Here is a 16,530-nt window from a genome sequence, read left to right on the forward strand (position 1 = left end):
TCGTCCTAACCAGTGCGCATTGGATACAAGTGGGCGTGCCTTCAGATCAGGAAGTGGGCCGCGCTTTACCCAATCAAATGTAGTGGGCGGGATTCACGTGTCCATCCACCATGATCCACCCTCCCCCCCTCGAAACTAGCCGAAACTAATTTAACAATAGCGTCCTCGGAGCGGACAAAACCACGGAAAGATATTCACATTTTAAATTACTCTTTCATCATAGAAACAAGTGGGCTTATAACCAAAACCATCCATGTTCTCTGGGAGAAGTGGTGTTAGTGTTCCGTGTAGAAATATTGTTAGTGGGAATGAAAACATGGTCGCACCAACCGGAAGTGATGCGCTATAGGCAGACATGAAACCGGTGTTTCCCTGCGCTCTAGTCTAACATTATACTCCTGCCAGACTCCACAGAATATCAGAAAAGCAGAGGTCGCTGTTTTTCATTTTCTGTGGGGTCTGGCTACGCGAGACTACAAACATAGCAATCCAGCCAACAGTTTTCAATCAACCAATACTGCAATCCTTAGAATCCTGTAGCTACAGTATCTGCTATTTTTGAACATTTTGGAAAAAAAGTGTATAGAAAAAGAATAATTTTTAATTTTTTAACACAAATCTTCTCTTCTGAGGGTCCCCGGTACAAAACATTTTCAGATGGTGGCCTGCAGGCAAATACATATCATTTTGGGGGTCCTTGGCACAAACAAGTTTGGGAACCATGGATTTAGAGGGCATTTTGCAGAATCAGCCTCAGGTTTTAATGGGTTAAAGTGAAATTCCCCTTCAAGTGGCTCACGTACACAATGTGTGACCAAGTCCCAAGTAAATTTTGTTAATGTAATGGTGCATCTTGTGAAATGATCATGGTTGGATCTGGTTATATGGAAACGTAAGCAGAACTTGGTCCCCGGAACTTCACAGGTTCTTGAAAGTTCCGGGTTCTGTAAAGTTCTGGTTCCACCCTTGTAGTGTAAAAGGGTGGAGGGAGGAGTTTTTTTTGCCCCGACAGCAACGATATAGTACAGTACAGTATGTGAAAGATATTCAGGGAGATACTGGCCTACTGGCAGCGTGCACAGGAATTTGGCGCTGATTGGTGCAGCGGTTTGCAGGAGTCACAGCGGACACAGCACGTTTCGCACTTTTGTAAAAGTACTCTTTCACAGACTGTACTGTGCTGCACGAACCTGACGTCATGCCTTCAATTAGGAAATGAACTGTAGAGGCTTAACTACTTCCACCCCAGTACTCACATGAGGAAAACAGCTTAACTCCCCACCACATGCAAACACACACACACACACACCCTCCCACACACCACACACACACACACACACACACACACACACAAACACACACGCGGGCCCCCGCCCACCTTTTCCTGTCTTGCCTATTTGAACACTTCCCAAATGACAGCTGTGTGGTACAGTTTTAACACCATGAGGTAATGACAGATGTGTTTGCTGTCGAGGGCCGGTCACTGGATATTTCCTGTCACTCTTAGAGCCTATGGTTCAGGGGGTTCCCAAAGCCTTTAGCTCCAGACCTACAAGAGAAATGTGGTGCATCTCCCCAGGACTCCAACCTAAGAGTCAACCACTTTAAGCTAGAGCTATTTTACAAAGCTGTGTTGTAGATCTACAAGCTCACAAGACATCGCATCGCGACCCATTGTGAGCTTGTAGATCTGCTGTTTTCAGTGTGTTTGTTCAGTAAACGGAGTCTCCCATGTCTCTCCAGCTCTTTATTAAACAGAATGTATTTTCAGTTCTCTCTCCTGATTGGCTTAAATTGTGTCACCTACCTGAAAATATACTATATTCTGTTTACTAAAGAGCTGGCGAGACCTCTGTGACCGCACAAACGCTTTGTAGCAATGATTACTATCAGAATACCTATAGTACTTTAACCTTTTTAATAACAAAAAATATATATCACTTACCCTACCTTTAAAAGTTTTTTAATTTATGGAAAAAATAGTTTTTGAACATTTCTGTAATTCTTTTCAGAAATGTTAGATTTTTTTTCAAATTTCTGAGAGAAAGGGTGCTTAAAAAAAATGTTTTTTAAAAGAAAATAAACATTTGAAAAGAAATAAATAATAGGGATATTTACTTGCGACCTATGAAAACGGTTGTGTGACCCAAAAATGGGTCCCGACCCATTGTTTGGGAAACAGCGGTCTAGTGGATATAGTGAGGGGGCAGAACTCTCTGCTCACAGTTCCAGAAGACAGCCTTGGTGTTGTCTCTGGGTTTAAGAGGGGATTCTACGCTTTCCAAATGAACAGCTCTGTTCCAAAACAAAGGAATCCTTCCAATCCTGCCAGAGACAAAGAATTTTAAACATTCCTAATGAGGAACTCTATGCTAAAGAACCAAAAATGGATTTTCCACATTAAGACAAGAGGAGTTGTATTTCAAAACTGGAGCAATGCATTATACACATTCTAAATGAACCGCACTATTTCAAAATAAAGGGATAGGAATTGTATGCCAAACTGAAGAGACTCTGCACATCGCATGTGAATAGTTCTGCACCAAAATGGAGGAATTCTACATTCACAAAATGTATAGAGCTACAGTATATAATACAGATACTGTAGGTAGAGTGATATGTATAGTGTAGTCTAATAGTGTGCAGAGTGATATCGTAGAGTTATATGTGTAGTCTAATACAAAATAAAATACTGTACACAATGAAATCGTCAGTGTTTTTTGTAACTTTCCTGTTCAACCTCAGATTTGAACCCGGATCTTCTACGCAAGTGCTGACATTTTTTTTACCTTCAGGTAAGAATTTGTGTCAAACCAGAAACAGGATCTAAATATCTCACCAGAAGAGCAGGGACACCAAATACAACCGCCCCAATTTATGAATTATATTGTATTAACATACTCTACCATACAGATCAGACAAAATAATGTTCTGTTCACAAAAAAAGTGACATAAACAGCTTTAATGTATCCATTTGTAACTTTGAGAGTCTACAAATGTAACTAAAATCGACCCTTCCGGGATCCACATTTCAAAATCTTTGAAAACCTTTGAACTACAGTAACCCTAACCCTAACGTATTTTTAAAAGCATGTACTTTTGAACACTTATGTATTTTTCAAAAGCAAGTACTCCAGTACTTGAAGTCAAGTACAGATTTGACTGAGCAACTTTCACTTGTAGTTGAGAAACATTTGACCAGCAGTATCTATGCTTTGACTCAAGTACTGGAGTTGAGTATACTTTGTCCACCCGCTGCCGTTTGCCATCACAGTGAGTCCATGTAGAACACTAGTAACCTTTTAACCCAATAAGACCTGGAACTGTGTCATTTTTGGATTTGAGCTAAAAAGCATTATTTTACATATCTGCTATTCAAAAATAGCAGATATACAAGCTCATAGCGCGGCACCGAGTGCCGCGCTATGAGCTTGTAGATCTGCTATTTTTTTTAATTCGTGAAAATGTGTGCAAATCTTTTGAATATATTTTTAAAGCGAACATTTTTAACTCAAATCTTTGCTTCTGGGGGGTCCCTGGAACAAAATATTTTGATGGGGTTCCGCGGCCAAATACATATAATTTTGGGGGTCCTTGACATGAAAAAGATTGAGCACCACTGATATAGAAACATACGTTTTTCAGAAAACTGTTGGGATTTAGGAGACATGTAGAATCGGCTTCAGGTCTCAATGGGTTAAGTCGTACGATCTCTAGCCTCGTGGTTATCACTTTTTCATGTCAAGGACCCCCAAAATGATATGTATTTGGCCACGGACCCCCACCTGAAAATGTTTTGTGCCAGGAACCCCCAGAGGAGAAGATGTGTCTTAAAAATGTCTAAATTATTAATTTGTTTAATTAGTATTTAACACTTTCAATATATTTTTTTAAATGTTCAAAAATGGCAGATGTACAAGCTCGCAGCTTGTAGAGCTTGTAGATCTGCTTGAACTTGTAGATCTGCTATTTTTGAATAGCCAACGTATACATGAATAAAGTGGTTAAAAGGATTATTATGCTATAAACCACTTTTACTGGGGACCCCCTGGAAACCCCCCCGAGGACCCCACTTTGAGAACCACTGCTCTAGCCTATGCAAATGATTGAGCTGAAACGAGGGGATAGGACCTCTGTGTTTTACAGGGTCAGGGTGACTTGAAGCACAAGCAAGTTTCCGGTGATCAAAGGTTCTCTTACTCAGCAGTCCCTAGCCCAGATAGCAAAAGATGGTTATTCAACGTTGAATTATAGTGGTTAGGGTTGATTTTTGGTTACGATTGAAGACTGATGGTTTTTCAACATTGAATCACTGTTGTATTGCAGTGCAAAATTCAATGATTGAAATGCCAACATTGAATCAGCGTTTAATCTATGGTGCAAATTCAATGATTGAAATGCCAACATTGAATCAGTGTTTTATCTATGGTGCAAATTCAATGATTGAAATGCCAACATTGAATCAGCGTTTAATCTATGGTGCAAATTCAATGATTGAAATGCCAACATTGAATCAGCGTTGAATCTATGGTGCAAATTCAATGATTGAAATGTCAACATTGAATCAGCATTGAATCTATGCTGTTTGCCTTTTTCTTTTCTTTTTTCTTGATGGGGGGAGGGGGGGAGGCACACCCCTCCTCACACCCCCCCTCCCCCCATTTAATGATTGAAATGACAACATTGATTCAACGTTTTATCCATGCAGTTTGCCGTTTTATTTTCTTTTTTTCTTGTTGGGGGGAGGGGGGGCAACCCCCTCCCCCCCTCCCCCCTCCTCCCATTTAATTATTGAAATACCAACATTGATTCAATGTTGAATCTACACTGTAAAATCCAATAGCTATCTAGACTTAAATAAATAAGTTAGCTTTACTCATTTGTTACAATACTAGGTTTAATCAAGTAACGTGTACTAAAAAATACAATTTACTTATTGTTATTAAGTAAAGACATCTTTGTTTACTTGCCCAGAATCAGTAACATTTAATTGCACTATGTTTAGTACACTCTTAAAAATGCTGGGTTATTTCTATAAACACATTGCTGGGTTGATTTGGCTGGGTCATAATTATGGGTTATTTGGGTACTGTAAACTGATGGGTCAAAGGGGTTATTAGGGCTTCAATTGCAGTTGAACACCTGCCTGGGTTATTTTTAACCCAGAGGTTGCTTTATTCATTTTCCCACTTGTGAATACTTCTGATACCTTCTTTTTGTCACTTCTCACATGAAAACACAAGGTACGTAACCTATATTTTATCACTATATTTGACCTATATTCATATAATGAGGGGGATCATTATAGGGATCTGTATTAATTGTAATATGGTACAATACTGTGCAAAGTATACACTGTAACACATTTCTGTAATTTCTAAAGTAAAAATGTACAGTAATTTACTGTTCTGTCATTTTACAATGTTTAACTGTATTTTGCAATGCATCATGGGAAAAAATCATTACAGAAACTTGAACATCATCATCATTATCAGTTATTATCATCATTATTAATTGTATCCTTCATCTTCTTGTTTATGCCCCAAAATGACTGAAGAGCTGATCGATAATCCATTGTCCGATTGTTTCGGCGCACCCTAGGGGCCGAGACAATAGTGAAAAACTGTTTGAAAGGAGTAAAAACTAAATTGGACACCAAATTCTGGGTCAGCGTGTCGCCCCGAACGCGAACATATAACTCCCCTAACACACGGCCTTACCGTTCTCCTTAATTGGCTAGGGTCCAATGTCAAGTTATTATATGCGCAATAAAGCAATATATCTCGATACGATACGTTTTTAGAATCCGCCTTTCGGATATGTTGTACAGCTTGCCAAGACGCACACGTGGATGTCTTGTTTGTCCCGGTACGACACTCCTAAGTTGACCTACACTTTCGGAAGGCACATAGAGTCTTAAACCTTAAGACCATACCAAAGGACAAAGTCAGAAAAAAAAAAGTGCCATACCGGGACAAACAAGACATCCACACGTGCGTCTCAGCCAGCTCTACGACATATCCAAAAAGTGGACCCTAAGTCCTTATCATATTCGAGATATTGAGCGAGATAGCGAAGCCGTAACCATAGCCAATTAAAGGATAATTAAATCATGATTTGATATGAGGGTTTGATGATTTCAAATTTTAGCATTATTTTACGTGTAGATTTGGAAAAAAAATATATCAGGGTTATCACGGGCCTGGAACACCCTAAAACCAACCAGGAAGTGGCCTTTTGAGGCACTTCCTGTTTTCCGAGAAAAATATAACTTACATATTTGGAATCAGCGTCATCACATTAGTCTAAAGCCAGAGTATCGAAGAAAAATACCATTTCTAAAAATGTAACGAGGGTTGACCTTTGCAGTCTTTTCGCTGAACTTTGAGCTTTATCAGTGTCTAAAAAAATCAAGGCTGGTGCCAAAAAATCCGGCTTACTCTCAATATGGATGGAGAGAAGTTTTAGATTTTCAAAAAATATCTGGAGCGATTAGTTCCAGATTTTGTGCTCAACAAAATCTGTTTTTTATTCAAAAGTCAACGTCCAATCTTTTTGGTGAGCTTTTGTATTTCCCAAGGTCATAGAAAATCGAGACCTATCCCATTCGATTCAGCGTCCTTTTCTAAGTCTGAAAAAGTGTTTTTCAATTTAAAAATAAAATATTTTTAAAAAATGTGAGAAAAGCTAGACTTTGAACTATTTCAAAAATCTTTAACTTCTTATTAAACAATTCTAGACTATTGTTTAACCTACCATTCAACTCAAAATCATCTAAATAAGAGGGTTGAAGGGTCAAAATAAAATAATAATAATAATAATATGTTTGTGAAAAAAGCTTCAAGTTTATGAAACTTTAACGCTTGTTTAAGCCACTTTTTAAGGGTCATACAAAATCAAGACCTAGCCCATTCAATTCAGCGTCCTCTTCTGAGTCTGAAAACATGTTTTTTAATTAAAACAAAATATTTTAGAAAAATGTGAGAAAAGCTAAACTTTGAACTATTTCAAAAATCTATAACTTCTTATTGCAGATCGGCTATTTTCTTTTTTTCTCTCTTTCTTATATTATTTGACAATTTGGCCAATGTTTGACCAGTTTATAGTATAGTTTGTTGATTACTTGTATGACAGTCTTTTTCTTTGATTTGTTTTCATTTATTTTTTAAGGTATTAAAATGATTACTCAAATTGTCAGGGTCTCGACCCACAGGTTGAGAACCGCAGACATCCTTCATGCACAAGGCGGACAGTGTTGCCAGATTTTGCGATAGAAATAAGCAACCAGGTCTATGGAAATTAGCCCAAAAGAAGCAACTATGACTAATTGAAAATAGCCAATCTACAAGCTCACAACGGGTTGCGATGTGACGCGCTGTGAGCTTGTAGATCTGCTATTTTAAAACAAAACTCTTATCTGGAAGAAAATGTGAAAAATTAGGAATATTTTTGAAACATTTTAATACGAATCTTGTATTGGGGGTCCCCCCTGGCATAACATGTGTTCAGATGGGGGTCTGTTGATTGGATAATAGCCTACATATTAATCTGGGGGTCCTTGACATGAAATGTTTGAGAACCACCACTGGTTTAAACGACATTAAGGAAGCAAGCCCAAAAAACTTCACAGAAAAAGAAGCCCAAAGTCGCTTATAATAAGCGGATATGGCAACACTGAAGGCGGAGCTTGTTAGTTTTGAAATCACACCGGAAGGCAGGGGAAACGGCTGTTGGTGGCTGAGAGATTTATTTTTCAAACCGGGGTGCTTTCGTGTTTACTGTACTAGATAACAGGTAAGTTTAATTATTTTATGGAATTAAAATGTTATCCAAACACGGTCGTACACGGTTACATGAACTAACACGTTCATTTAACCGTGCACGACCGAGTTTTAGCCATGGTTCACACGACGCTCGTCCTTTCACGAGCCTCATGGCCGGAATTTCAACCTGTTTTTTGCACTTTCAACCCGTACATCAACATAAATATTCATACTTCAACTATAAAGTGCTTACCCCACGGCCACGGATGTTACAATTTTAATCGGGTGTGTCTAAGTACCCGCATCTTCCGTATTGTTGAATAAAAGATATTTTAATCCGATCGGTGGCCATTTTCTCATAGTTATAATGCATGTGTATAATGTAATACACCTCCCAACCGATGGTCGCGTAGTTTAAAGCATACAGAAAACTCGGAGAAAATGGCCACCGATCGGATTAAAATTACTTTTATTGAACAATACAGGAGGTACGGATACTTAAACCCTCCCGATTCAAATTGTAACATCCTTGGCCCTGGGCTAAGTGCTTTATATTTGAAATCTTAACGTTTATGTAGATGTATGGGTTGTAAATGTAGAAACTTAAGTTTTGTTTTGCAGACAGTAGCTAACAAAAGCAGGTAATGTTTATCAGTGGTTCTCAAAGTGGGCTCCAGGGACCCTCAGGGGTCATTGGGGGGTTTCCATGTGGTTCCCAGCTAAATGAGATTATATAGCATGAAACTCAGTTTAACCACTTAAACCCTATAAATTGCCTATTTGAAAATGGCAGATCTACAAGCTCACAGTGCATGGTGACGCGTTGTGAGGGTGTAGATCAGCTATTAAAAAACAGTATAAACAACATTTGTGGAATATTTTTGAAACACTTTTGTAAATCTTGAGTCCTTAGCCAAGTACATACTAATTAGGGGGTCCTTGACATGAACATGTTTGAGAACCACTGATTTCATTTGTATAACATGAGTTCATTAATCAGTATGCATTGTGAAACACTTTGCCAAGTTCATCAGAATAACTGGTTATCACACACCTTCAATTAACCCATTAAGACCTGAGGCCGATTCTACAAAATGTCTTCTAAATGTATTTGTTTTTAACTTGTGTTATTATGTCAGTGGTTCTCAAACCTTTTCATGTCAAGGACCCCAAAATGTATATGTATTTGGCCACAGACCCTCATCTCAAAATATTTTGTTCTAGGGACCCCCAGAAACAAAGATTTGAGTTACAAATGTTCGTTAAAAATTCAAAGATTTGCACACATTTTCAAGATTTTTCTAAAATAACAGATCTACAAGCTCGTAGCGCAGCACTCGGTGCCACGCTATGAGCTTGTATATCTGCTGTTTTTGAGTAGCCAAAGTGTAAAATAATGCTTTTTAGGTAAAATCAAAAAATGACACAGAATCGAATGCAATTAAAAAGCGCATAACCATTCAGTGTTCAATTCAGGGATTTGATCATATATTTGTAACAATGATTACTGTCTCATTTCATCGTTCTTTGACAAACTTCTACCGTCTATTTAACAGGCCATCTAATGTCACCAAGAAAGCCCTTGCCTTAATTTGGATGGTACTACAGTTGGCAGTGGCTATGTAAGTCATCAATCAATCAACACATAAAGGAGAACACTCCATACACACACACCTAAAAGAAATGTGCTCAAAGTTTTTCCTAGTGCACAGTCACACGCACATTTTTGGATTGCTCCTTAAAATCCCATGTAACCATCTTCATGGTTTACGCCAGGCCAATTTAAGCTGAACCTAATTGTCTCTTTTACAGGCAGCTTGGTACACACCTGGCCGGGGAAAAAAACCTGCTACAGACTTCCTGGAGGAGCGATTGAGGAACACCAGGAAGCGCATGAGAAGGCTGAAACGACCACACCACCAAGAACCAGAGGAACAGACCGTCCCTAGTACACCAGGTAATACTAATAACCAATGTTAATTATCCCCACCAGGCTAGATTGGACAGATGCAAGGGATTATATTTGCGGTCCCATGACTCTTCTGTCCATCATCTTCTAAAAACTAGTCTCAGGCACCACTGGAGCGATTGGCGACTTTTCACATTCTCCAAGTAGGCCAGAACCTCAAATACTTGAAATCAGCTATAATGAATCTGTACTTATCATTCAACAGAATCTGATGTGCCTCCTGAAAAACTTATTGAAATGGTTGAATGGATGAAGGTCAATAGGTGTCCAGTGTCCCAGGTTGAGGACTACATGAATCAAACATCTCTACATGGAGGCAAGTGGATTCGCAGCAATGGAACTAAAGGCCTACCGGAAATATTGGCGTATAGTTCCCTAGGCTTGTAGACAATCCTGGCATGGTAATACATTATTTTGCTATTGCAGTTTTGCCTATTTGAATGGTACTCTATTTGACTGATACTCTGCAATGCACTACAAGTTTATGTTTAACCACCTAGACCCTACAATATATACTTTGTAGACAGGAGTCCACAGGGTTCTACTTGGTCCACTCCTTTTTTCTCAAACTGTTGTCACACAATGGTGTGTTTATCAAAGAGCTTATCTACAATACCCTACTGCTTGCATACACTCTTATAAGTAGACTCATAAGTGATTTTATTTTAATTTTCTCATTTTACAATTGTTTATATAATGTTATGTTCTCTTCTGTGTAGACCCAATCCTTCGATCTCCTAATCTCTCCACCTGGTGTGGAGAATTTGATTTGTGGGATTCCTCAAGAGGAAGAACTGCACACTTCAGGTGGGGGTTTCATTTAACATAATGGTTAAATAAACAATAATGAACTGTAACTATGTTTCTTAGCAGGTGCTGAGGTTATGAGTTGGGTCTCTTGGATTCTTTCCTGCTTTCTTCACTGTCCTCTGGTCATAGAGATGCTGAAGGGCAGAACGCTTAGACCCCAAGGCGGTTACCCTCGGCACAACTTTGGGGTTTCACATAATGATATCTGGGTGGTTTTCTATCAGCTGACATGAAAAGCATTCTCTGACCGGGTCAGCCTGTGACTGAGCACTTGGTGTTCAGATAAAACTTGTATTCTGACCATGTGACATTGGTGTAAAATCACTCCTCTGTGTTTGTATAGGTGCACAACACATGCAGTTTGAGTCAGCCTGGGCCCTGACCAGAATCCCCTCAGCTACTTTCCTGCCAACAGGCACTGTGCCCATCTTCATCTGCCTACAAGGACATCCGGGAACAGGTTAGCACCTTTTTACCCACGAGTAACAGAGCAACATAAGTTTAGTTGGGAATTAACTGTCCAATTGAACTATCAGGGCGACATATGAAAATATGCTTTAGAGGAATGTCTGGTGCTGTATGCAGTTTGGAACCCAGGATGTAAGGTGATGGAGACCTTAATTACACTAGAGGTGTATATATGGAGCTGACTAATTTGTTTGCTGATTCCATGATGACACATTGAGGTTAGACACTCCATAATTGGGCGTAGCTGCATTTGGAACTCCTTATATCAGGGGTCTTCAACCTTTTCAGGCCAAGGACCCCCTAACTGAGAAAGAGATGAAGAAGGGACCCCCACTATATATTACATAAAATTGTGTTGCAGATTTAAGCTTTTCATAGATGTTGGATTCATGTTAATGTGTATTGTCAGACATTTAACGACTTAAACCGTCAATACTTAGTAAACTTTCACTCTGTACTTGGTCTGCTCTTTTTCCCCTCTTTGCCGAAAATAGCCGATCTACAAGCTCACAACGCCTCGCGCTGCGAGGCGTTGTGAGCTTGTAGATCGGCCATTTTCGACTAAAGTTGTCCGTAGAATAGGGATGTTATTCTTCAAGTGGTTTGTATAAAGAAACAATGATCTTATCACAGAGATTTGGCCGGGTGCAATACGTTAGTCCGACAGCGCATTCCTCCGACAGCGCAGTGCTCCGACATTAAACAGTAAACCCGAACCAAACCCGCACCCTAACCCTAACCGCACGCGGATGCCACATAGTCGGAGAAAAGGTCTGTCGGATTAACGCATGCCTCCCGATTTGGCCGACCCCCTGTAGCAACTCTGAAGACCCCCTAGGAGTCCCGGACCCCCTGTTGAAGACCCCTGCCCTGTTATGGCTGACTCATGGTGACATGAGCGTGGCATGGGGGATCTCCTGTAAGCCAATTTTAATATAGGTAATTGTCTGATCACAGTTATGAGAAAAAGCGTTCATCTGTATACATTTATCTATTGAAGAATAGTGAAAATAGCAGATCTACAAGCTCGCAACATCTCGCAAAGGGATGTGTTGTGAACATGTAGGTCGGCTACTCTCACTATTTTTCAACATTTTAAAATGCCTGGCCTGTTCTGGCCATAGTACATAATGGTATTATTGGCCCCGGTCATTGTCAGTCATGTCTGTCAGTCATTTCTTTTTTGTTTACAAAGCCTAAAAGTCGGAACCAAAATGTAATTCGTCCAATGTTTAATGCCAAAACGGTTACATTGTTGATCATAATTATTTGTATGACAATTAACCAAATGTTTTCCTAATTTACACACTTTTTCAAATGTATTTAGTCACTGTATTTTGTTCTGTGGTTTGCTGTGTTGTAGGCTTATGCTGATTTTAACAGGATCGCTATACACCACAATTGGTCACTATCTTAAAGTCCAAGAAAGGTGCCATTAGAGAGAAATTATCCAGAATTGTGCAGCAAATTGATGGGTAAGTCTACAACATGCTTCTTATATTTGTAATTATCATGACTAAGTTTATGTACAACCTATTACCCCAAATAGTACTTCTGCTTCCCGGCTGTATTACAGAGTGTTAAAGTATTGCTAACTATTGATTGTTGTTGATAACTAAATGCTGTGGATTGTACTATTTTTAAATCACATCTCCAATCAGCAACTGTTCTCTGCAACTGTTCATCAAACATATATTGTGGTGTTTCATGCTGTAACTGTACTGTAACTTGTGATGGTCAGATCTTGAACTTTATTTGTTCATTATCCACTTGTAGAAACCCGACGTAAAATGTTTTCAGATACATATTTTACTGTGCTGATAAGTTTACCATGAGTAATATACTGTCAAAAAACAGTAGGCCAACCAATGTTGATAAAACTTCTCAATGCAGATGTGTGTGAAGTGTCTACATTTCCCTGTTGTAATGTTGTTTTTGTTCGGTTCTGTACAGGATTGTGACAGCGAAAGTGAAGACGCCTGGGCAGAGGTATCGGTCGGATTGCTGACTGTGAGCAGTGAAGATTCACCTCCCTCATATGGTGTCGACCTTCAGCCAGTGTCAACAGCCATCATCCTTGAAGGAGGTATTGTGATGGATAATTTCCATAACCTCCCTCAAGCACCGTGCCTGCTGTTTAGCCTGACGTATGCACTCAATTTGAAGTACCCTAATGATATGAAGAACATATTGAACTTTATTCAAAGAGTGATGCTTGGCTTGGGAAAGGAAAAAACTACCCCCCAAACTGCAAAGTCTTAAAAACCTCCTGTCATTTTAGAAAGATTGTATAGTGGATCACTGGTAGGCAGGTTGTCCTCAGCCCTCCTTTGTGACAGTAGACTAAAATGCATGCATTTTATTTTTCTCATGCATGAGAAAATGTTGTAAAGTGATAGGAGTTCTAAATGAAGCCACTTTTATTCATTTTAAGTACTTTAGAGCTGCAAATTATTAAGACTTTGAATGTAATACCATTAAGTAAAAGTAAGGCACTTTTTTGAAATTGACAAGTGTTCACTTGTTCATGTGTGAAATAATGTACTCTTTCAAACTGTAATGGGGCTGTCCACACTAAGCATATCACTTTTGTCAATCATATCGTTGTAGAATTATTTAGTTTAAATACAGTGCAGACATGATCATTTCAGTGGGCAGTTGCTCATGTCTTCCAGAGTTCCAGCAAATAACTCATATTGTCATCATCAACACAGATACTGTTCGTCTTTAGTTGTGTTGAACAGGAGGAGAAGGATGGAGGGGCTACTAGGCTACAATTGCAGTAGCAACACAGAAATGTGTGAGGAATTAATTAGCATAATGACTTTGTGGACGAAAAGAGGTTCACAATCATTGGCTACTCTAAATTCTATAAAATAAATAAAAATGTGTATATATAGTGCTTGGTGTGGATGGCCCGTTAGGCTTTATTAATTAAGCCATTTGTATTACTAGAGCACTTGTCAGTGTGTTTTGTCAGACCGTTGGTTTAGTCTGCAAAGTTAGTACACGTTTGGTCATTATAAGCCATGTTGGGTATTGTTTTTGTGGAATCGCTTGTAAATAATGGTGGTTTGGTTTGTAATTTAAACTTGCAGATCAATTATTTTCAAATAGCATTTTTATATAGGTGTAAAGTGCTCATGTGGCATATATTCACTTACAAAATATCCAAATGCTTGCAGACATTTTCACGATTTCTTTCATAAATAGCAGATCTACAATCTTCTATATGTTCTATATTTCATCTGTTAAAAGCAGGTCTAAATGCCTTGGTTCAATAAATGTGAAGATTCAAATCATATTGTCTGTCTTTATTTTTATATTTTCACATTTTGGGAAATGTAAGGTAATTTTGAACAAGATGTAGCTTTACAGTATATCAGCATACACATAATTTAAAATGTACATGCAGATTACCATTAGGTTGTTGGATGATCAGGATCAATATTGATTTCTAACATGATTCAGTATAATCAATTTATAAATTAAATCAGTGTTCGATTCCTGATGTTGATTAAACATAAAATCAACTAAAATGTGCATGCAGATTACCATTTAGATGATGGTTGAATCAATGTTGATTCCTAATGTTGATTCAACATTAAATCAACTAAAATGTGCATGCAGATTACCATTTAGATGATGGTTGAATCAATATTGATTCATAACGTTGATTCAACATAAAATCAGCGTGCAGAATACCATTTGGATGATGGTTGAATCAACGTTGATATAGTGTTAGTTAGTGGTTGAAACACAAACGTTGAATCAACAAAGATTAGGGTTGCGAATTCAGTACAGTTTCAACGTTGAGATCAAACGTTGATTCAACCGTTATGGCCGCCTATTTTTCAACGTTGATTCACCCATATTTTGCTATCTGGGTAGGCTTCACTGTACATCTACATCTCTCTCTCTCTCTCTCTCTCTCTCTCTCTCTCTCTCTCTCTCTCTCTCTCTCTCTCTCTCTCTCTCTCTCTCTCTCTCTCTCTCTCTCTCTCTCTCTCTCTCTCTCTCTCTCTCTCTCTCTCTCTCTCTCTCTCTCTCTCTCTCTCTCTCTCTCTCTCTCTCCTCTCTCTCTCTCTCTCTCTCTCTCTCTCTCTCTCTCTCTCTCTCTCTCTCTCTCTCTCTCTCTCTCTCTCTCTCTCTCTCTCTCTCTGGAGGTGAGAGGTTTTAAGGAATGTTCTTCCCTTGAATAATGCATCAGTCAACGACTCCCCCTGCCGCTAGGAAACGTCCCTAAAGTTATTCTAAGCTAAATAATGCGTGACTCTTTTTGCAGAGTCTTTAACAGTTGAAAAGACCCACCAGTCGGCCTGCTTTATACATCAACCTGGAACCACTTGCTGGAGGTTTTTTTTTTTTTATATAAAGTGACTTACAAAACGATGAGGTGGAGTGATACCAGCAGGAACGGAACCCCTAAATCTGTAATGGAGCCATACCCCAGTCCTGACACTTTGTGTGTACATGTGAATGAAGGCCATTTCAATACACATACAAGCTGTCCTCACCAAGAATTATAACTATAGTAGTATATTCAAAATCGATTCCTAGGGTGCCGATTCGGTTAAAAGTGCGATTCTGCGATTAATTGATATTCGATTCGATTCTGCAATTTATTGCGATTTTCTACCCCAAATCACTTTGCTTTAATTATACTAGAACATTTTAAAACAATTCTGAACAATATAAACCATGAAAAGTTGAATCATACACTTCAATGCAGCCAGATCATGTCAGTCAGTCTTTCTGACATTGATTTCAGAGAAAGTGCCAGTGAAAAAGGTACTAACTTATAAAAAAATATATATTAAAAAAATATATATTATTATTATTTTTTGTCTTCTATTTTTTATATTTTGAATCGATTTTAAAATCGTGGCATTAATAATCGCGATTTATTCATGAATCGATTTTTTTTGACAGGCCTAATAATGATGTGAGCGTCCACGTGAACAATAACATACTGTAAACATGCAGAACATGATGTGATGTGTTCACCGTGGCCCCCTGTCAATTCAGATGGATTTTTGATCGGCTGTCCGTGGTTCTATCGCTCATCAAAGCGCTCTGAAAGTTATCCCAACGGTGTATTGTCACTGTCCTAATAGTTGTGGTGTGGAACCTGCCATCCACTTGAGTTAGAATGACCTTTTAACCCATTAAGACCTGAGGCGATTCTTAAAAATGTTCTAAATCCTAAACAGTTTTTTTTCAAGATCTTTCAAAAATAGCAGATCTACAAGCTCATAGCGCGGCACTCGGTGCCGCGCTATGAGCTTGTATAGCTGCTATTTTTGAATAGCCAAAGAAATCTAAAGTGACACAGATGCGTTCCAGGTCTTAATGGGTTATAACAACATATTTAGAGTTATTATTATAACCCTTTTTTGTGTGGTCAGCCCTACATTACTTCATAGTGCCGGACCTTGAGCAGACCTCCACTTACAGCAGATACTACAACGACGTCCACACAGCACAATCTGTGGTCATGCCTACAAGTGTGCCCTGTGC

General features: G+C 38.8%; 1 protein-coding gene across 1 annotated transcript in view; it reads right to left on the minus strand.

The window, feature by feature from the left end:
- LOC311044979 (disco-interacting protein 2 homolog C-like) overlaps positions 1–16,530 on the minus strand; it is a gene marked incomplete at its 5' end in the record, with an annotated part of 157,113 nt that overhangs the window by 31,443 nt on the left and 109,140 nt on the right. The gene's annotated exons all lie outside the window — the stretch shown is intronic.

Source organism: Gymnoscopelus microlampas (genome assembly GCF_963454915.1).
Source record: "Gymnoscopelus microlampas genome assembly, chromosome: 5".
Taxonomy (NCBI): domain Eukaryota; kingdom Metazoa; phylum Chordata; class Actinopteri; order Myctophiformes; family Myctophidae; genus Gymnoscopelus; species Gymnoscopelus microlampas.